General features: G+C 40.4%; 1 protein-coding gene across 14 annotated transcripts in view; it reads right to left on the bottom strand.

Annotated features, from left to right (window-relative positions):
* FRMD3 (FERM domain containing 3) overlaps positions 1-22551 on the bottom strand; it is a 398735-nt gene that overhangs the window by 31020 nt on the left and 345164 nt on the right. The window lies entirely within an intron of this gene.

Genomic DNA, 22551 nt, shown 5'->3' with positions numbered 1-22551 from the left:
GCAGGCAATTGAAATTCTCTGTTGTTATGTGTCAATATAAAATTGATTTAGCATTTCTGGGAAGAAAATTAGCAAAATATATGCAGTTTTATAGCTGTGGTATTCTTTGAACCAGAAATTCCACTTATGTGAATTAACCCTGAGGAAATAATCAGAAATGCTGACAAAAATTTTTGGATAAAGATGTTCATCAGTGTATCATTTATTATAACAAAAAATGTTTTTAAGTCAATCTAAATTTCCAGTGGGAAAATAGTTAAATACATGTGATGGAATATTGCACAGACATTAAAATTCATGTTTAGAAGAATTTAATAATGTTTGAAAATGCTTGCTATATACTACTAAATGAAAAAAAGCATCTTTATATTAACAATGTGGCGTCAACTATGTAAAGCTACACACTGGAAAAATATAAGTTCAGACAATAAATCTTGGAAGAGAAAAAGCATGTTGCCAGCCATGCACTGTGGCTAAGGTGGGGTAGACCATTTCCAGGGGCCTCATGGGGCCTCCCACTGCCCTCTCCTGATTGAGCAGTCTCTGGTATGGCAAGGAGTTCCTACTCTCACAGGAGTTACTCAATTTTCAACCCTGAAGCTTGAAAGGAAAATATCCCTAAAAGTTCTCAAAACCTTCAACCCTTTGCAGTTTCCCGGATGACATAATTTTGAGCACAATTCCCATGTATGAAAGAGACAGACTGATGCAAAGGTGGGGCCCAGAAACCGTACCTACTATACCTCCCTCACTAGTCACCAACAGTGGTTCTTGAAGAACTGCTAAAAATCTTTAGGACATGGAAGAACAAATCTGAAAATCACTGTTCGTGATAAATTGTTACTTTGCAGTAACACATGATGAATTTCATAGATTAATGAGGGTTCATTTGCATGCAGTAGACCAGCGTTCAATACTGAGGAAATCTCCCTTTGGCCTGTCTGGAGGGAATATAGATAAATCTTTATGTTTATCATCATGTTAAAACAACATGTGACCTGACAGCTGACTTGAAACAAACAGACCTTCCAAAAACAAAACAGGAAGCAAGTAAAAAACATGAAATAAAACCATCACTATACTTTATGTTCTTTTCTACCAGAATAGTCATTCTCCCTAATTGTCAAGCTTAATATCTCACCATTGTTTCAAATGCCTCCTTCCTGCCTTTCATTTTAAAAGTATTACGATCTTTGGGAGACCGAGGCAGGCAGATCACTTGATGTCAGGAGTTCAAAACCAGCCTGGCCAACATGGTGAAACCCTATCTCTACTAAAATTACAAAAAAATTAGCTGGGCATGGTGGTAGGTGCTTGTAATCCCAGATACTTGGGAGCCTGAGGCAGGAGAATCGTGTAAACCTGAGAGGCGGAGGTTGCAGTGAGCCAAGATCTTGCCACTGCACTCTAGCCTGGGAGACAGAGTAAGACTCCATCTCAAAAAACAAACAAAATATTATTGTTGTTATTTTAACTATAGCCTGTCAGAATATTTAGCATTTTACATTTTTCACTGTTCCCTCCCAAACCTGCTCTCGCTCTCTGTGCTACTTTTCAGAGATCATAAGTAGATTCCTCTACTCTTGTTATTTTATGGATCTTCTCCTTTTATGGAGAAAGACAAACTAGCAAGACAAGCATTCTAAATTGCCTCAGTCATTTCTCTCTACCTTGTCTCTGCCCAAAGCGGTGGGTACCTTTCAAGAGTAAGAATAAAAGAGAGGTGGGAATATGGAACCAAGCCAAAGACTCTGCAGGATCCTGCACTGTAAGCTTTGTTCTGTTTTGGGCCACTGTGCTCAACTGAACAGTATGAGAAGCACATTTGGATGCCCTTGAATACTGTTTCTGTTTTGATTTATTTGTTTGAGAATTGAAAATGCACGTCTGGGCAGTGACAAGAGGCCAAAGAAAGTGGAAGATGTGTGAAAAGGAGAATCGATTTTCCATAATGAGATGTCACAAACATTGCTTGCTAAGTCAGCCTGAAACCAAAGAAGAAGAATGGCGTTCAGTGATAAGAACTGTTCATGGGCCTGAATTCCATGGCTGCTCCTGCACAAACCACCTGAAACAGATCCGAGGAAAGGCCACAAACTTGCCTCTACTTCGTGAGTGGCTGGAAGTTACTGGACAACTTGGAGCCCTGGCCCCTCGACTGTAAAATGGAGACAACAACTCCTCTCACGGTTGTTACGACAAGGAAATGAGATCTACATATCAAGTGCCTAACACAGAGCTGGTTCCCATGAACCAGAACTTATTAAGCAAGATTTAAAGCATGGACTCTGGAGCAGTCCTTGGGTTCTAATCCTGGCTGCACCATTTATCATCTCTGAGCCTCAATTTCCATATCTGTAACATGAGCTTTCATTTTACAGAAGTAAAAGCAGTGTGTGCCTCCACGGGTGGTTGTGAGGATTAGCTAAGTTAATATACGTGGCATTCTCGCATCAGTGCCTTGCACAGCAATTTACTCAATAAATGTTAGCAATTTTTTTCACCACATGGTCTTTTTTTTTTAGGTCTCTTTTTTTTTTTGAGATGGAGTTTCGCTCTTGCTACCCAGGCTGTAGTGCAATGGCGCAATCTCGGCTCACCGCAACCTCTGCCTCCTGGGTTCAGACAATTCTCCTGCCTCAGCCTCCTGAGTAACTGGGATTACAGGCACGCGCCACCATGCCCAGCTAATTTTTTGTATTTTTAGTAGAGACGGGGTTTCACCATGTTGACCAGGATGGTCTCGATCTTTTGACCTCGTGATCCACCCGCCTCAGCCTCCCAAAGTGCTGGGATTACAGGCTTGAGCCACCGCGCCCGACCTTTTTTCGGTTTCCTTTAACTGCTCAAGAGGAAGACAGTGAGGATTTTAAATAGCCTGGATTCTCTTCCTTCTGTCAACCATCTGTCTCTTTAACATGCTATTACTAGTTACTCCTCCCCAGGAGTAGCAGTATTGCTGGTTGTAAAGTTAACTCGACCATGCCTATTATCTTGGGAAACCTACGGAAGCCTGCTGAAATTCAATTTTCTATCTGCAAAATGGTACTGGGTGCTTACATGACAGGGAGTCTGACATGGAATAGGCATTTGATAAATACTAACTATAATTATACCATTGTCAATATGCCATTATCTACCTTATTAACTAATATTTGACAAGTAGTGGAGTCAGCCATTAGTTAAAATAATTTTGGAGATTCACCAAAATTTTAGCTAACTGCTAACTCCAAGTGGAAAGATAATGAAATATTATTACATTCATTAAATGTTCTTTGTAATCAGGTAAGATGTTAGGAATCCATTACAAAGAGTCCTTAGGACTAACACATACCTCAGAGGACTTTTAAAGATTGTATTCATTTAATAAAATATATAAACACTGGGGTCTATTGGGGAGAAAAGGGGAGGGCCAGTGGGAGGGGGAGGTGGGGAGGGATAGCCTGGGGAGAAATGCCAAATGTGGGTGAAGGGGAGAAGAAAAGCAAAGCACACTGCCATGTGTGTACCTACGCAACTGTCTTGCATGCTCTGCTCATGTACCCCAAAACCTATAATCCAATAAAAAATTAAAAAAAAAATAAAATAAAATATATAAACAATAATTTTAATAATATATTTGTGATAGGAGGGTTATATTCTTGAGTATAAAAAGAGAGGGAAGCTGTTGTCAGCATCGCTGAGAGACAGGACCATATGGCCAGGTAATCAACCATCTGTATAATTCAATTTTTCTTGTTTGGAAAGTGAGATAACAGTATCTGTTCTTTCCAATTCAAAGAAATGGTCATGAGTATCAAATTATGATAACTTACATTAAAAAAATACAGAAAGGCATAAGATGCTTTGGCATATTGAACACTGTTCCTCTTATGATTTTCCCTACCAGATTGAATGTTTCCTGCCTGTAAACTCAGATTACTGCTCTCTGGGGTCCAGCATCACCTTGTAGAGTCAGGGAAAAGGTGAATAAAAATCCTCTGGAGAATACAGTTGCAGACAGAGTATCGTCCAAGCAGCAAGCTGGGCTCTGTTCAACACTACTCTTCTCAGTAGCTCTAAGGCCTCCTCACCATGAGTTACTTCCTTGTATTTTTCTGACTCCCCAACTTATTTATAAATGGGAAAGAGTAGATAATTCATTCAAAGCAGTCAGTTAACTTGGGCAAGGAGAATCAAAAAGCATGCTTGTAACTCAAGATAGATGTTCTTGTGAAGTCACTGCTCCTATGTTATAAAGAATGTATACAGTTCCTCACCCTCTCCAAGAAATTGACTGATTTATGTACAAACTGGCTAAAATTATCATATTCTGCTCCAATAGGATAACATTTAAATGCTTTTAAAAATAAAATTAGAGCAAAAAATACAAAAACATCACTTGTTTTTTTTTGTTTTGTTTTTTTTTTTTGAGACGGGGTCTTGCTCTATCACCAAGGCTGGAGTGCAGTGGCCCATCATAGCTCACTGCAGCCTTGACCTCCTGGGCTTCAAAGTGATCTGCCTGCCTCAGCCTGCAAGCATCTAGGACTATAAGTACACACTGTCACACTTGAATAATTTTTAAAAATTTTTAGAGAGATGGTGTCTCACTTGTTTCTCCAGGCTGGTCTTGAATTCCTAGCCTCAGTGACCTTCCCACCTCAGTCTCCAAAAGCGCTAAGGATTATAGGCATGAGCCACCATGCCTGGCCCATTTGTTCTTTTTAAATGCTATAAAAAGCCTGATGCATTATATATATGCACAGTACTTACTATGAGTTCTCAATGGAAGCAAATTAGAATTCTGGATTTTGTATTTTACTCCACAACACAGGACTTGTATTTAATCTTAGGGTTTCAGGTCAGGACCAGAAGAGTCAGCTAGATTGAGTTCCCTCACTTCAGTCATCTATCCCTTACTGAGCAGTCCCTAAGGACAGGGCACCCAGTTAGGCCAGACATTCAAACCGATAGTTAGAAACAGGTGTTTCAAGTACCTTGATAAAGAAATAAACAAAGGAGAAAACTATCAATGCCACATCAGGAGCCAAGAAATATGTCATAGAAAAGGAGTCACCTGAAAAATCAGTATCAATTTACCGGTGCAGAAAGGAAAAGAAAAAAGAACAGCTAGAGCAAAGGAACCAGTGTGGGAAGGAAGGAACTGGCACAGACAGGCAGTGGTGAAAGGAGCAGCTTTGTCTGGAGAGAGAAGGATGAGAGGGTCAAGGCAGGATGAAAGGCCTTGGAGGGAACTAAGGCTGGAGAGGAGAGTGGAGGCCAGTATGTGAGGAACAATTGGCCCCACTGTGTGAGGCTGGACTCTCCATGCAGTCAATGGGCAGGTTCCAAAAACTACTTCTAGCAAAGACTGTAGCAGGAGTTCTGGGGATGGGCTACAGGGAGATCAATAAAAAAGAGGTTGTAATGTTCCAAGAAAAAGAAGAAGGGATAGCAGGGGATAAGTGTTCAGGCTTCTTCCGAGAGAGAATTCAGAGGACTCTGGTGGCCAATATGTGGAGTGTGGGGAAGGGTCACAAGGCAAGGGTGGCTTCTGGACCTCTGGCTGGGACACCTGCATACATAGTGATGTCATCAACAGAGTCAGAGAAGGAGCAGGTTTGAGACTGGATTTTGGAGAAAGAAGAAGTCATGAGGGGAGTTGTAAACACATTAAGGTGATGTGTTAAATGTGAGCTGTTGTGTGTGTGCCTTCTGGGTGGAGGTGTCCAATAAGCAGCCAAAAGCACAGAGCAGTAGCATGGGACTGAGCCCTCTGCATGGATGTCATGATCACAAAGAGGCGGTCTGGATCACTCTACTTTGTGAAAACCCTGAGCCTGAGATTCCGACTTCCTTCTCTCCACTTCTCTGTCTTATCTCTCCAAATACCAGTAAAGAACAAAAATAATATTTTGAAATACTAATCAATGTGCTTCTCTTTCCATTTGTGCTTACAAAATTCCTGAAGGTCTTCTAATGATCCCCAGCCTAGGCAGCAAAACTAGCCCACCCAAAAGTAAAACAATGACCATGAATAGCTGATCATCAATTTCACAAGTCATTGCTCCAAGGCAGAAAGTTCTCTTCCCTGACCTGCAGATGGGACAAAAGAATATGAAGGAGCCACAAGTAGAGGAGATGATGAGGTTAGGGACCCCCCAACCTCTAAGGATCAAGCACTATATACTGTAAACTTCATTATGCAACAAGCATCCCACAGATTATGCAGCAAGATAATCATCCATCTCCTCTCTCATTTACCTACTACAAGAAACACGCTTATACTCAACAGCACATGGTATGCTAAACCCTGATGAATAAAACTAGAGCCTGAATACCTCTGGTTACTCCAACTATAGGGATGGGAGTAACATGAAGGACAACTTTACACAGCTGTCTATGGATGAAACCAGCTGTCTCCCATAGAGACCAGACATGGAATTTCACAACTATAATGTGTTCTTCAGAAACATGCATGAGGAATTCTCTTGTAGTATAATTTAAACTATCTCAGCTTTGCACAGTGGCGATATTGTAGCCAATGACGCTTATCTGAGGATCAATTATTGGCTAATTAAACTATCTCACTGACCAAGGCTACCTATAACTCAGATTCTTCCTTCTATATAAACAAAGTGTTTTTCCTTTATCTTGGTTGAACCTAGGGCCTAAGAATTCTCTGATGCTCTATGACTTGGATACATCAAGGCAATCTATTGATGTTGAAGTTTTATCAGGTGCCAATGTATTCTCCCAAGGTTTCCTGGAGGAGATACAGATGACAACACTGAACTTACTGGCTCCAATTAGAACAGCCTCTTTCGGTTTCTGTGTAATACTCTCAGGCAAGAGTGTACTTCCTTTGTCCCCATGCAGGATGAATTTGTTTCTCCATCACTTCTGCTTTTTTATTTCACTCGCTCCAGACATAAGTCACAATGAAAGATAAAGCATTTTTCTCTGAGTAAAGGAAATTAAATTATATTACATAAATAAATGAAGTTTAAATTTTGTTCTCTATATTTCTCAAGAGCTTTGCAGATGGTATTAAGAAACAAGGCATCTGTATCTCCCTGTGGGAAAATCCAGGATCTTCTGGAACTGTGGGCTCCTTGTGATGCTGTCATGTAATCAAGAAGCTAGAGGTAGCAGAACCCAATCCTTCCACCCAACACACTAGCCAAGGGCATCTCTCTCTTGCATCTAGCTGTGACTCAAAAAGAGAAGAGCAAATGGTCACTACGTGCAAAACAAATTGCCAACTACTGTAGGCTTTGTCTTTCAAATTATCAAACACACACATATATATATTTTTGAGATGGAGATTCACTCTTATTGCCTAGGCCGGAGTGCAGTAGTGCAGTCTTGGCTCACTGCAACCTCCACCTCCCAGGTTCAAGCGATTCTCATGCCTCAGCCTCCCAAGTAGCTGGGATTACAGGCACCAGCCACCATGCCTGGCTAATTTTTATACTTTCAGTAGAGACAGGGTTTCACCATGTTGGTCAGGCTGGTCTTGAACTCCTCACCTTAGGTGCTCCACCCACCTCAGCCTCCCAAAGTGCTGGTATTACAGGCATGAGCCACCGCAGCAGCCAAATTATCAAATATTTTTAAAAAGTGTTATATCCAGTTTTTGCAAGGCTACAATGAGAGACAAACTCATATACAATTTGGTGGGATGTGTGGAGGAAGGATAGTAAAAAATATTTTTGCATATTTATGTGATAGAATAATGTATGTCCATTAAATATAAAATTATAGAAGAATATTTAATGTCATGGGAAATATTTTTTATGTTGTGAAGTGAATAAGTAGATTATAAAATAGCATCTCTAGTATATTTTTGTTAAAAATTTTTTAAATTGTCAAAAATATATAGACGGATTCTACACATTTATAACACAGTTTGAACATCAGGTGGTTTTTAAATTTTATTTTTATTTTTTCTCACTTTTCTACAATGACTGGTATTTTTTTAAGAGATGGAGTCTCACTCTGATGCCCAGGCTAAAGTGTAGTGGTATGATCATGGCTCACTGCAGCCTCAAATTTCCAGGTTCAAGTGATCCTCCCACCTCAGCCTCTTGAGTAGCTGGGTCTACAGGCATATGCCATTACACTTGGCCAATTTTTTTTTTTTTTTTTTGGTAGAGACAGAGTTTTGCCATGTTGCCCAGGCTCGTCTCAAACTCCTGGGCTCAAGTGATACTCCTACCTTGGTCTCCTAAAGTGCTAGGAGTATAGGCATGAGTCATCATGCTTGGCCTAGTATTTCTTTTGATTTCACACTAAAAAAATAAAATAAAAGAGCACGCTTGACTTCTGGCAAACCCTAATCCCAGGAGAATATTCTTCTTATATGCTTTATTTTATATAAATAAATGCTGTTCTGGTTGCATTTAGAATCCATACATTCATTCATTCATTTATTAATTTATTCAGCAAATATTAGTTTAGCTCTAATTTGTGCCAGAACACGCCTAAATGCTGGGAATCATGAGGGAAACAAGGTAAAGTCCTTGCTCTTTTGGAGCTGGTGTTTTAGTTATGGAAGGCAGTCAACAAACAGGAAGACAAACAAATGAAAAAGTGTTTGATAGCACCAGGTGCTCTAAAGAAAACAAAACAGGGTGATAGCATGAGAAGGAGCAAACAGGTAGACCAGAAGAATTACTCAGAATTAGGCATTCAGGGAAGATATTCCAAGGAGCTGAAATCTGAGCTAAAACTTAAAGAAAAGAAATAGCCATAGAAAGACCAGAGAGAAGATCCTCCTGGGTGGGGGAAACAGCTCCTGCAAAGGTTCTCAAGATTGCAATGAGTTCAGCCTTTTCAAGGGAGAATGGGAAACAGTCTGAGGGGTGGGCAGGAGGCAAAGCAAGCAGAGCTTTATAAGCTACAGGAAGGAGCTGAGATTTTATCATAACTAGATGTGAGCTCCACTTATCAAAATAATCCTCTGTCTACTATAAGGAAAATATGGATGGGAGGAGGGGGATAAGAGTGGAAACAGAGAGAGCCCCCTCAGTCAATAACTATAGCATCCTGTAGATGAGATGAGGGGCTGCACACAGCTTGGGTGGCCATGGAAATACATCTGAGTTATTCTGAAAAGGTTAAAGTGAATAGGATTTTGCAGATGGATTTGACAATTCAGTATCTTATGACCACTGGGCAATGGGAGAAGTTTGACAGGAAAGGCAGGCATGTATAAGTCTGACTTTACTATTTAGGCAACTGTTAACCAAGAGCCTGTTCTAGAAACAGAACATGTCCCCAGGGGACACAAGATAGGAAGGGAGACCCACGCAGACTGTCCATCAGCAAGAAGGGGTGTGTCCCCAGCCACATGGTCAGAGTCAAGAGCATGTCTAATTCCAGGGACAAGGGCCATCAAGATCCTGGGGGAGCAGAGTGCTGAGGGGCCAACAGGGCAGGGACACAGGAAAGGGAGCAAGGCAGGCATGAGAGTCAGACAGCACGACAGAGCAACAGAGAGAGCAGACCAAGGACCCATCAAAAGGGCTGGGCTTGGGCTTCTCAGTTCCCTCCCGGGTAAGGGTACAATTGGTCCTAGAGCTGGGGTGGGACCAAGCCTGGATTTTAGGGCCAATTTGTTCAGACAGGCCAAGGGGGCTGGGCAGGTATTTGAGAAGACCACAGATCGCAAGGAACGCTCTATTTTTTAAATATGGACACCCCTTTCTTTAATGACAAAATTTCCAGTCTATGTTTTGGTTATCAAGTGAGTCATTCTGAAAACCCTATTTATTTCTCTTTCAGCCAAAGCATCTGCCCATTATAACATTTCTAATGTTGCAGTGGTAATATAAGGATTTTAAAAGTACCCAATTGGACGTCTGTCTCTAAAGGAAGGAAGTGAGGGTTCTTTTTTTTTTCTTTGAGACAGAGTTTTGCTCTTGTTGCCCAGACTGGAGTACAATGGTGTGATCTTGGTTCACTGCAGCCTCTGCTTCCTGGGTTCAAGTGATTCTCCTGTGTCAGCCTCCCAAGGAGCTGAGATTACAGGCATGAGCCACCACACCCAGCTAATTTTGTATTTTTTTGTAGAGACGGGGTTTCTCCATGTTATTCAGGCTGATCTCAAACTCCCAACCTCAGGTGATCTGCCTGCCTAGGCCTCCCAAAGTGCTGAGATTACAGGCATGAGCCACCACACCTGGCTGGAAGTGAAGGCTCTTTCAAGTGAGAAACACTCATTTTATATTACCTTTTAAGCTAGCTATTATTAATTTTCAATTTTATGCCAGGAGTTTGCAATTCACAAAAAGAAAGGAAAAAACATTTAAAAAGAAGATGGCACCATTTGACCCAGCAATCTCATTACTGGTTATATACCCAAAGGAATAGAAATCATTCTATTATAAAGATACAGGCATGTATGTATTCATTGCAGCACTATTCATGATAGCAAAGACATGGAATCAGCCCAAATACCCGTCAATGATAGACTGGATAAAGAAAATGTGGTACATATGCACCATGGAATACTATGCAGCTATAAAAAGGAACAAGATCATGTCCTTTGCAAGGACATGGAGGGAGCTGGAAGCCATTAGCCTCAGAAAACTAACACGGGAACAGAAAAGCACACACCCCATGCTCTCACTTATAAGTGGGAGTTGCACAATGAGAAGCATGGACACAGGGAGGGGAACAACACACACTGGGGCCTGTCAGCCGGGGGTGGGGGGAGAGAGAGAATCAGGATAAATAGCTAATGTATGTGGTACTTAATACCTAGGTGAGGTAATGGGATGACAGGTGCAGCAAACCACCATGGCACATGTTTACCTATGTAACAAACCTGCATGTCCTATATATGTATCTGGAAACTTAAATAAAAATTTTTTAAAAAGTAAAATAAAACTGTCTTTCATAGAATAAAAATCAAAAAAGAATACGGCTATACCTTTTGCTTCCAAAAGCAATGGCCAATGAACTAAAACCATGTAAATAAGAACAGCAGCAATTTGGGGTAAGAATGATTAAAGAACAATCAGAGTGAGGAAGAAACTCAGAAATAATCTCATCTTATTTTATAAAAGAGAAAATAAGATTTAGGTGATATCAATGTCCAGCATGTGCCAGATAAGAAGTGAATGTTTATCAAGTGAACAAATGAATGAACAAAGCCCAGCCCTCTCACTCTCTGTCCAATGCCACTGGAGAATCCTTCCCGCCACCAGAGAATCCCCATTAATATTGTATTCAGTGTCCACTCAAGTGCAGTCCAGCACCCGTGTATATTGGGGACTTGGGGGGTCACCATATGACGCTTAAATGAGAGTGACATAGCACCTTCCAAACAGCTTGGCAAGAGCCTTGACTGTTTGGGTGACTCATCCTGGTTTACCGGAGTGATAGACCCAAAGCATGTAAAATGGCATGTCACCACTGTAACTAGAGCAGACAGTTCTCACATCTATTTTGGAATCTGGGGCTTTGGCATGAACAGGGATTTCAGAGTTTCAAAAACACACTCCCGCCCCGCTTTCCTTTTGGTAGACTCATCTGCAAGATCTAGAGCAGCTGTTTCCAAATCTTCTTTTGGGGAAATAAATATTTGTACATATAAATAACTGCATATTTATTTATAAATTAGATACATATATATCTGTCATTCTATATTATGTACATTATAAAACCTATACAATAGAAATTTTATAAAGAGGTAGGAAAAATAAAATATCAGTAGAAGTCTGAATAATTTCTTCCCCCACCCTAGCAGATCACTGTATGTACCCTGCTCTGGAAGCCACGGCTCTAGGACCTCCAATTCATCATCTGCCAAACCAGGAAGGAAACTGCACTCCTCTGTTTATGGCATTGAGTCGACTGACCAGAGCCTCTCTTCTGAACCATGCCTGCAATGCCTCAGACCTACTATAAAGAGCCAACCTAAAAGAATGATACCCAGCACACACTGCCCAACACTTTCTCCCATTTAAGTGGCACTGGATCTTAAGCGAAGAGAAAGAGGGAGAGGCTACGAGATCCTGTCTCAATTTAAGCTTGGGGATTGCAAAGAACATCTACTTAACACTCACTACCAACCCGCTGAGAAAAATGCAAGAAAATAGAACCCCATGCATCTAAAACTCAGAAAATTCTAGTTTCTGCTCTCTAGCAATGATAGGCTTAGTAATATTTTTCACCTTTCCTCTCCTGCGGTTTCTTAGGGAAGTAGTGAAAGTGTTTACTTGTCTAAGTGCCAAGCAAAATGTCTTCCCCTCTGCAGACCACACTCTGGCTGTCACAGCTGGTCACACAACACTCTCCTCTGGCTCAAATCCCAGCCCTCAAGGACTATGATAGATTACTTCCCTAGGACACTTGACTGACTTCTTTTTCCACCCTAGCCAAGTCCTTTGAAGCAATTAATTATTAATAAGTGGGGCAGCAAAATGCTCACCTGAGCAGGAGCAACGATTTGGGAAACTCGATACTGAATTGCTTCCACTAAGACAGTCACTCTTAACACAGATTGTAAGCAAATGAGTAATTAGAATTAGCCTTGGAGTGAGTCATTCCTTATTTAATGAATTCAACTTCAAAATCAGAACATGATTCCCAGAAGGAAGCAAGCTTCCCATGGGAAGTCTGTTTCCCCTGCAGCCTGGCTCTACTAAGAATTCTGTTCACTGCAAAACACTCGATCCCCAACCTTCTCACCACTCTTTCTAAGGTGATAGAAGTCTCTGAGGAGTCAGCAGGTCCTGGCATGCTGTGCTGAAAAACCAAAGCCTTGCACGCTGTCCCGCATACACAGCAGCTCTTCTCACTGAATCACAGAGATCACCCATACTTAAATAAAAATGTTGTCTCTTTTGGTAATTCATCTGCTATAATTGAAAAATAGATGTAGTTCCTTAGTTACTTGTTCTGTTTTAGCAAGAAGGAGTTGAGTCATTTTAGCTGTGTTCAATGTCATCTAAGATAGCTGGGCCAGGAATCTGAGAGTAAGGATGTAATCTCAGCCTTCCGGAATACTTACCCAACAATGTGATGTGAGGAAAATGTTCTCACCTCCCCAGGCTTTCCCATTTGTAGAAGAATTTTGAGGGTATGTGCTAGATTAGAGGCCAGCAAATGATTTCTATGAAGGCTTAGATTGTAAACTTTAAGGTTTGCTGGTGAAATTTTAAAGTTAAAAGTTGAAGTTAATTCAAAAAAGGCAAAAGGGAGGATATTATATAAGTACTTATATCATCATCTAAAGCATAACTGTTCACTGGAAGGCCAGAAATAATGGTTCTGGGCCCACCACAGACTATATGTTGCTGACCCTGTTTTAGGCCTTCCTCAACATTCCCTCTAACCCTCAAAAGCTATGAAAAATACTCCTGTCCCCAAGTTCCTATTCTCAAAGTAAAAAGACCTCAAGCCGCAATCTTGGATTTTTTTTTTTTTTTTGCCTTGATATTCAGCAAAAGAATCAGAGTTAAGAGCTAGAAAGCACCTGAGTGATGCTCAAATCCAATCTTCCTGTTTTATGGATGAGGAAAATGAAGCTCTGAAAGGTAGACAGTCTTGTCTGTGGTCACCTGGCTGCTTGGCAGAGGAGCCAACACCAGAGTTCATTTGAGACATTAATGCAGAAAGACAGCAGCCCCCTGAACCACTGCTGAGTTTACACTGCAGAATTTGCTGTGTTTCATAAAACGAACTATTTGTGGAGAATTAGCCAATTACAGAATTGAAATGATGCACACTGTTGGTGTCTTAAGATGTAAAATACAAAATCTCTGCAAGATAAAATGCACTGACTTTGCATCAGGAACAAGGCATTGAGCTTCCTTACAACACAGTAAACACTTAAAACTTCAAAGTCCTCTTTCAAGTGATACAAACTTCTTATGAGTACTTGTCAGTAAATCCAAAAATATAAAAAACCCAGAGTTCCAAAGATGAGAATAGTTCCAAAGAAAAACACAAAAGAAAGTATAAAGAGCTTTTGAAAACACTGCAAAAATGGGAATCTGCAGAGCGTGCTCAGGCCTTTATGTCTTGTCCTCTAAGCTCTCCCTGGCATCTTCTACCCCAGAGGAGTTGCCGACCCAAACTGTAGTGCTGTCTTCAAGAATTCAATAGTGATCATTCATAATTTTTATTTTGCTAGTCCAATACTGCAATTATAAACAAAAACAGGAGCGGCCTTCTGCTCTGTAGAGACCTCCTAGTTCCTGCAGAAGCAAGTCCAGCTACTGTGTGCTTATCAGCAGCTGGAAACTATAGATGTCAGTTCCATTAATTCACTTATATTCCTCTTGAAATTGTCTATTCTCATTAGGATTTCGTCAAACCTTTTTTCAAAGTTCTTAGTTTCTTTACAGTGGGCTACAACATATTCTTTTAACTCACAGAAGCTTCTTATTATCCACCTTCTGATTTGGAACTGAAGAATACAATATGGGAACTCCGAGAAGTATGCACAGGTTTAAACACTTGAATTGATCAAGCAGAAGAAAGGATATCAGAGGTCGAAGATCTACCTAATGAAATAAAATGAGAGGACAAGAATAGAGAAAAAATGATAAAAAGGAATGAGCAAAGTCTCCAAGAAATATGGGACTATGTGAAAAGACCTAATTTACATTTGATAGGTATACCTGAATGTGACTGAGAGAATGAATCCAAGCTGGAAAATACTCTTCAGGATATTATCCAGGAAAACCTTCCCAACCTAGCAAGGCAGGCCAATATTCAAGTCCAGGAAATACAGAGAACACCACAAAGATATTCCTCAAGAAGAGCAACCCCAAGGCACATAATTGTTAGATTCACCAGGGTTGAAACGAAGGAGAAAATACTAAGGGCAGCCAGAGAGAAAGGTCAGGTTACCCACAAAGGGAAGCCTATCAGACTTACAGCAGATCTCTCAGCAGAAACCCTACAAGCCAGAAGAGAGTCAGGGCCAATATTCAACATCCTTAAAGAACAGAACTTTCAGCCCAGAATTTCATATCCAGCCAAACTAAGCTTCACCACTGAAGGAAAAATAAAATCTTTTATGAACAAGCAAGTACTCAGAGATTTTATTACCACCAGGCTTGCTTTACAAGAGCTTCTGAAAGAAGCATTACACATAGAAAGAAACAACCAGTATTAGCCTTTTTAAAAATATACCAAAAAGTAAAGAGCATCAACATAAAGAAGAATTTACATCAACGAATGGACAAAACCACCAGTTAACATCAAATGGCAGTAACCCTAAATTTAAATTGACTAAATTCCCCAGTCAAAAGATACAGCCAAAACCCAACTGTATGCTACACCCAGACCCATTTCACATGCAAAGATACACAAAGATTCAAAACAAAGGGATGGAGAAAGATTAACCAACTAAATGGAGAGCATAAATAAATAAATAAATAAAAAGCAGGAGTTGCAATTCTTGCATCTGATAAAATAGATTTTAAAGCAACAAAGATATAGTGGTAAAAGGATCAATGCAACAATAAGAGCTAACGATCCTAACACCCAGATACATAAGACCCATAAAGAGATTTAGACTCAACGAGACAGAAAATTAATCAGGACATCCAGGACTTGAACTCAGATCTGGAACAAGTAAACTTAATAGTTATAGAGCTCTCCACTTTAAATATACAAAATACACATTCTTGTCAATACCACATCACACCTACTCATAGGTTTAAATGAAATATTGATCGGCCATTATTAATACCCATTTTTAGAATAAAGCAACATTTCCATTCTCTCTCTACCTCTTTTTCTTCCTCTTTCTTCCTCTCCTTCACTCCTTTTTTTCTTTCCTTCTTTAAAAAAAAAGAGAGAAAGAGAGAAAGGCCAATTTTGGGGCTTGCAACTTAAGACTCTTTGGGATATGACCTAAACGTCATTTTTCAACCTTACACCCCTATTACTTCCTTATATTAAAAAAAAAGCCTCCTAGACTTTATAATGGTCTACAGAGAGGGGGTTGTGAATGTGCCTAGGAAGGATATCTAAAACTTGTATACAAGTCTAGGAGGCTTTTGTATAAGTCCTTTTGCATGTACAAAGAAAACATGCAACCCCTAATACTATAGACAGGTACCCCCCCAAAACAAAGAAAAAAGAAAAAAATAGATCCAAGGAATATCCATGCATTCAGAATGCTGAAAATAGGTGGACATAAAGTTTGTTAGGGGAAAATGCATTTCACATTAAATATCTATGTTTCCATGCATTTCCTAAAAAAAAAAAGAAAGTATAGATGTCATTAAATAAGAATATTCAGAATATTCCGAGAATGTGCAATGCTAAAATGATGCTTAAAACAGCGCTTTGTATGAGATCCTTCTAATTTAGGACATCTAACCCATTTGTCTGTGTTTGTGTTAAATATGTTTCCAATTCATTGTTTGATCTTCAGTTCAATTTCTGATGTGTTTTCATGCACCAGTGTTTTCAACATTAAGCAAACGAAGCAGGAATTTTAGGAATTTAATATACTGGATAACTGCAACTGCATTAAAATGCATAGGGAAGAAATTGCTAATGCATTAACACTGATTGCCTCTAGAAGCAGGGCAAGCTGGAATGTTATTTTTTTTATTTTTTTGCTCATTTATGCTTTTTTTTTGTGATTTCTAAATTTTTAAGATGATGTACTAGAAAAATGAAAAATAAAGCAAATAGCAATCGCAAAACCCTGTGGTAGGGACAAGTCTAATTAGAACTGGGGCAGAAACCATAAGGGGAAAGGTGATTCCACAGGACAGCTTCTGTTTCATGGGACATAACAAAAGAAATTTCAAAAACACCAGTGCAGGCTGGGCCTGTGATCCCAGCACTTTGGGAGGCTGAGGCAGGCCAATTACAAGGTCAAGAGATTGAGACCATCCTGGCCAACATGGTGAAATCCCATCTCTACTAGAAATACAAAGATTAGATGGTTGTGGTGACGCATGCCTATAGTCCCAAGTACTCAGGAGGCTGAGGCAGGAGAATTGCTTGAACCTGGGAAGCGAAGGTTGCAGTGAGATCATACCACTGCACTCCAGCCTGGTGACAGAGCGAGACTCTTTTAAAAAATTAAAAAAAAAAACAACAACAGTGCATTGCTGCTAATGCATATGTTCTGACACATCTGAGCCAAAGGGAAGAAATGGCTTAGCATCTGGGGGAAAATGGTGGGAAGAAAGACACCAAAGCCGTGAGAAAAGGGTAAATTTGTCTCAGCCATGGCCATGGAACTCCACAAGGGAGAAAAGAGGGAAGTGAATGTTCACATCAGACAGTCGGGGAGGAAGACTAAATGTGGTAGAGGGTAGGATAAGGAACTCACCATTGTATAACCACAGCAGCCTTGGGCTGTCAGAGGCTTCACAGTGATGGATCAGAGCAACTGTGTAGTGCACGAAAGGCATACACATGGATAACGCAGCAGCCCCGCCAGTCACCTGTTATGCTGTTATGTGTTCGGGTGGAAGGTGGGTGGGACCAAGAGTATGGCATGCCTGGTGGATGAGGACAATGCTCTTTTTACATGCGCAAAATACCTTTGCATGTTCACACACAGACTTTTGAGAATTTCAATGAAGCCACCTTAAGCCATCTATAGTTAAGGCTAGACACTGTAAGCAAACCTTGAAAGACCCCTGTCTCTGCCTTCCACACACACTTCCCATCATATCCACAACACATACATGCATTCACATATACACTTGGCATGCGTGCACACACGCGTGCACGCGCACACACAAACAGACACACACTCTGTTACAGGGATGGTGCTAAAGGGTGGCTTGTGAGAGTTTTACCATTCTCTTAATTTCCATCTGTTCTTCAATAAAGACACTTCCTTGATCATATGCAAAAGCAGCTTCACATGACCCTTTAATCTAACACTCATTGCCACCCCCAAGACCCTCCCTTATAGAAATTCTGGTGTCTCCCCTGTGCTTTCATTTTGCCATTAAGGAGAAAAACAAACATTTTCAACTCTGACTTATTATAGTTGTACCTACCATACATGGCTTTTCTACCATGTTTATGCCAGCCTGCACCACTCCTATGGCAGACACCAGTGATCTTCAGTGTGTGTCTGTAATTGCCAGTTACCAAGTCTCACATGATTAATTTCACTCTCATTCTCTACCACAATCCAACACTCTTCCATAATGAGAACATATACTCCACCAATAAAACACATAAGCACGGTGCTATCTACAGAACCTCCTCCATTTTACATGTGAATTTATTCAGATTAATGACTCCTTAAAATGTCATTTTCACCTAGAACAATTCCCACTCTCAATTTTTTCTTCTGAAATTCTCATAAGCTCTAAGTGGCACTCTTCAAATGGTTTGACCTTCTCATCTGAAGTTTTCCACAGCACCAGTTCTCTCGGATCCTGTAACCGAGCAACTTTTGGGTGAGCTTTGAAAATGTTCCCGTTGCCTAGTGGCGCCTAGGAACTGATTTTGTTTTTTCCTCCACCCTGACACAGCCAACTTGCGACTGAATCCTCCAGCTGTCACACGGGTGAATGGGGTCACACGATTTCCCAGAACACCACTGCATTAATCTGGGCAATAATACTCTGCCCAGCTGTCTTAGAGAAACTTAAAAAGAATGGAAAAAGCTTGTCTGACAAATGGGTGGTCATGACCCCAGAGAGCCATGGCAGCAGCAGAGATGCCCCCACCAATCAATCATACCATCTAAGACAAGGTGCCAGGACATTCTCATGACCTCACAGAGAGACATTCCATAAGTTAAGACTTTCTTCTCCCAGCCTGATTTTTTTAAAAATTTTAATTGGACAACACTTTTTTTGAGACGGAGTTTCACTCTTGTTGCCCAGACTGGAGTGCAATGACACTATCTTGGTTCACTGCAACCTCTACCTCCTCCGTCAAGCAATTCCCCTGCCTCAGCCTCCCAAGTAGCTGAAATTACAGGCATGCACAACCACACCCAGCTAATTTTTGTATTTTTGTAAAGACAAGGTTTCACCATGTTGGTTAGGCTGATCTCGAAGTCCTGACCTTAGGTCATCCGCCTGCCTCAGCCTCCCAAAGTGCTGAAATTATACGTGTGAGCCACTGCACCTGGCCATTAGACAACACTTTTAACAAGGCTCAAGCTGTTAATCTTGACCAGTTTATAAATCTAGTCCAAATTATGTGATTTGAAAACCCCAGACAAGAATCTGAACCAGCATATCCAGATGGGAACAATGATAAGAAAGGTAAGTGGTGGTGTCAAGTCTCCACCACTCTGTGTTTGAAGCTCTGAGAAGCAACAGTAGTATGTAACTCTCTTGATGGCTTCAGCAATTCAACAAAATCATGCTTGGCCATGGACTCCCTGTGTGATGCTGACATACCACTGAAATCTTCCTGGGTCTCTGCAGTCCCATCTTTAACAAAAAGAGGTTGAAGCGTTTTCAACTCAACGTCCCTGAGACAAGGACAGGACCTGGTTGGTAGGAGTCCACACACTATGTTCCTAACCATATAACCAGCGACCCTGTCTCCACAACTCTGCCTCTGACTATGCCTTAAATCCACAGCCTCCTCCTTAGTTGCATTCTCTCTGCCTGCTTCAGCCCTTGCATATCTATTCTCTCGGCTCCTCCAGTGGTTCCTCTGTAGCCTCCAACCCAGTTGTTTCTAACCAGAGAACTCTTGTGCTCCCCAAAAGGAAACTTGGCAATATCTGGAGACATTGTTGGTTGTCAATATTGGTGGAGTCCTTCTGGCATCTACTGGGTAGAAGCCAAGGAAGCTACTAAACATCCTACAATGCACAGGAATCCACCAAAAAGAACTGTCTAGCTCGAGAGGTCAGTAGTTCTGAGGTTGAAAAGCTCTGCTCCAGCCATGTCTGCATCCAATCCATTCTCTACACATCACCAGTGATGCAAAAGACAATCCCCATGCCATTGACATCATTCCCATACCTGAAATCCCTCAATCCCTCCCAGTTGCTCTCAGGTTAAAGTCTCAATTCTCCTGCAAGTCTTAGGAAGCCCATAATTTGTTCCTCTCCTAACCTTCTGCCTCACCTTCAGCATCCTCCAGAACCTCTTCCCTGAAACCACACTCACAGTGGGCTGTGAGTCTCCAGAAAAGAGCATCTTCATGTCTTCATCTTTATAGTCCACAGCAACTTGGACATGGCAAGTGTGGTCTACAGGGTGTACAACTTGTATTTGTCACAATTGTTGCATTAAGGAATGAATGAATTCCTAGCCTCTTTACATTTGGCTCTAGCTCAGAAATAAAAAGAAATGAAATATGAAAATATAGAGATGAAACAAAATTCTTCATACTGCATGTGCTCAAAAGCCCAGAAATAGGGCCCATTCACAAAGGCGGAAACATCTTTGTTTAGAACTGTAATCTGTCTCTCTTCTTTTTAAAAATCTGAGAAGTGTGAATCTATAAAATAGGTATCTATCTCATGGAATGCCTGAATCCCATTGCCTGACACTCAAAGATAAGAGCTGTGAGGAAGAATTTAACTAGTAACCGAGTTACAATGGTATGCAGAACACAGAGCTACATCTGTGGTGGAAATCGCACTTTGAATTTTGTAGTACCTAAGATAATTTTGCTCTTACTCTAAGTTGAGAGAATCATTGCATTTTTTGAAAAATTAACAATAGTGTTGTTTCTACTTCTGTTGCTTTTTAATTGAATCTGTATCCTGAAAGTTGTTATGAATTGCCTGAACTTTAAAACCCACAAAGATATTCTAAAGGGGACAAATCTCCTGGAGAAAATAATTTGATTTGACATTCATAGAGATACTGTGGACTTTTTAGGAGACTCGTCTATCAGTTTGGCTTTACAGCTGGTGAAGGAATTTAAGATGGTTCTTTAAAACAACTGGGAAAACTGAAAAGGTAACTTATGCATTCCTTTCCTGTCATGAGAGACTTTAAAATTTTTTTTGCAGTTAATTATAATGGTTTGTCTATTGTCCATACAGTTGCTATGTTAAAAACACACCTAGTATTTACCAGTAGAACCTCATTATAAGAAAATGGAGCAAAACAGATGTTCCTAATAGATAATGGGATGCAGAGTCCAGAGGAAAGTTTAACCAGGTTCCCTTTCACATCTTGGGCATCCTAAGGCAGCAGGGCCTAGGCTTTTATATTTTCCATTATAACCATTCAACTTGTCTGGGTCTCCAAATTGAATTCCCATCTAGGCTTCCATCTTTGCAGACAAGGTACGGTCACAATTCCAGTTATGAGCTGCCCCTTCTCTTTTCTTCTCTATTAGCCACACCCTCCTTCATTCAAACTGGGGATAATTATGACCTTCAGAAAAAGTGATTTTCACTCAAAGCAATATTCCAAGCATTTAGGAGGAAACTTAGAAAACCATTAGTGACCAGAAATGAAAATTGCTTTCATTTGCAAAACACACAAAAACAGATAATCTGCTGAAAAACACAGACAAGCAACATGGACCCAGAGGCCCTAAGGCCAAGAAAATTAATTTGGCCTGGAGCTTTCAGAGTTCATTGTTAAGATAGACAGCAAACGCCATTTATAACAAGTGTGTTCTCATTAGCATCATCTCTTGTAATCCAGTTGAAGGCAACTAGTGTCTTCTAAGATACCATCTTTCATATTTTGCACTTTCCCTCCAACCATGGAATTTTTGGCATCCAGTTGCCAAATTCTTCTTCTAACCATTAAAGCTGGCTTTCAGAAAAGATTTGCTAGAATTTTTTACATGTCACTGCAAATTGGTTGCTACTACCTATCTCAAGGTTATCTGCATTCCTAGCCATACCATTATGATAGACTAGAAAGTTTTCATCCATGAAAGAAATTCTTGCCATGAGCTGGAGGTGAAGGTGATCTTTTGGGGGCAGAGTGATCTGCCCTCCTGAAACTGCCTAGTATTCAGATTTTCATCACCAAAATCACATGAAGTTAAGAAAAAGCATGTTCATATTCAAAGGTTCTAATAACTATTTTGTGTGCATTTGTTTTTGATTTAATTAATTAAATTAATTTAATTTAAACAAATTTTTGAAATTAATAAGAATGTGAGATGCCTGAAGGTGTCTGCAGCAAGCAGTGTGGAGAGATTCTTCCCTGAAGTCAGAAGAGTCCTTAAAAACAAACAGGATGCCTAGACACACATATATTATCTTTAAAAGTATAACACATTTGGGGGCTGCAGTGGACATGCCACTTTTTTTTAGCTTGTTTCAAAACATGTAAATGAAGGAACAAGAACAAGAAGGTTGGGGGCATAAATGGGATGATCAGTGTAAAGATACTTGTGGAGAATTCTTTACAGCCACTAATTTAATTGTGATTACAGCGGCAAACATCACCATCCAATAGAGCTTTTGGTGACAAAGAAAATGATCTCAGTCTCAGTGCCCAATATGGCAGCCACCAGGCACATGGAGCTACTGGGCATTGCGAATCTGGCCAGTGTGATCGAGGAAATGGATTTTTAATTATAATGAATTTAAATGTAGTTTAATACAGCCACACATGGCTAATGGTTACTGTACTGGACCGGTGTAGGTCTAACAACATTAGTCCT

Source organism: Callithrix jacchus, chromosome 1 (genome assembly GCF_049354715.1).
Source record: "Callithrix jacchus isolate 240 chromosome 1, calJac240_pri, whole genome shotgun sequence".
NCBI classification, from domain to species: Eukaryota; Metazoa; Chordata; class Mammalia; order Primates; family Cebidae; genus Callithrix; species Callithrix jacchus.
The sequence above is the reverse complement of the archived record's forward strand: the minus strand, read 5'-3'. Positions and strand labels throughout refer to the sequence as shown.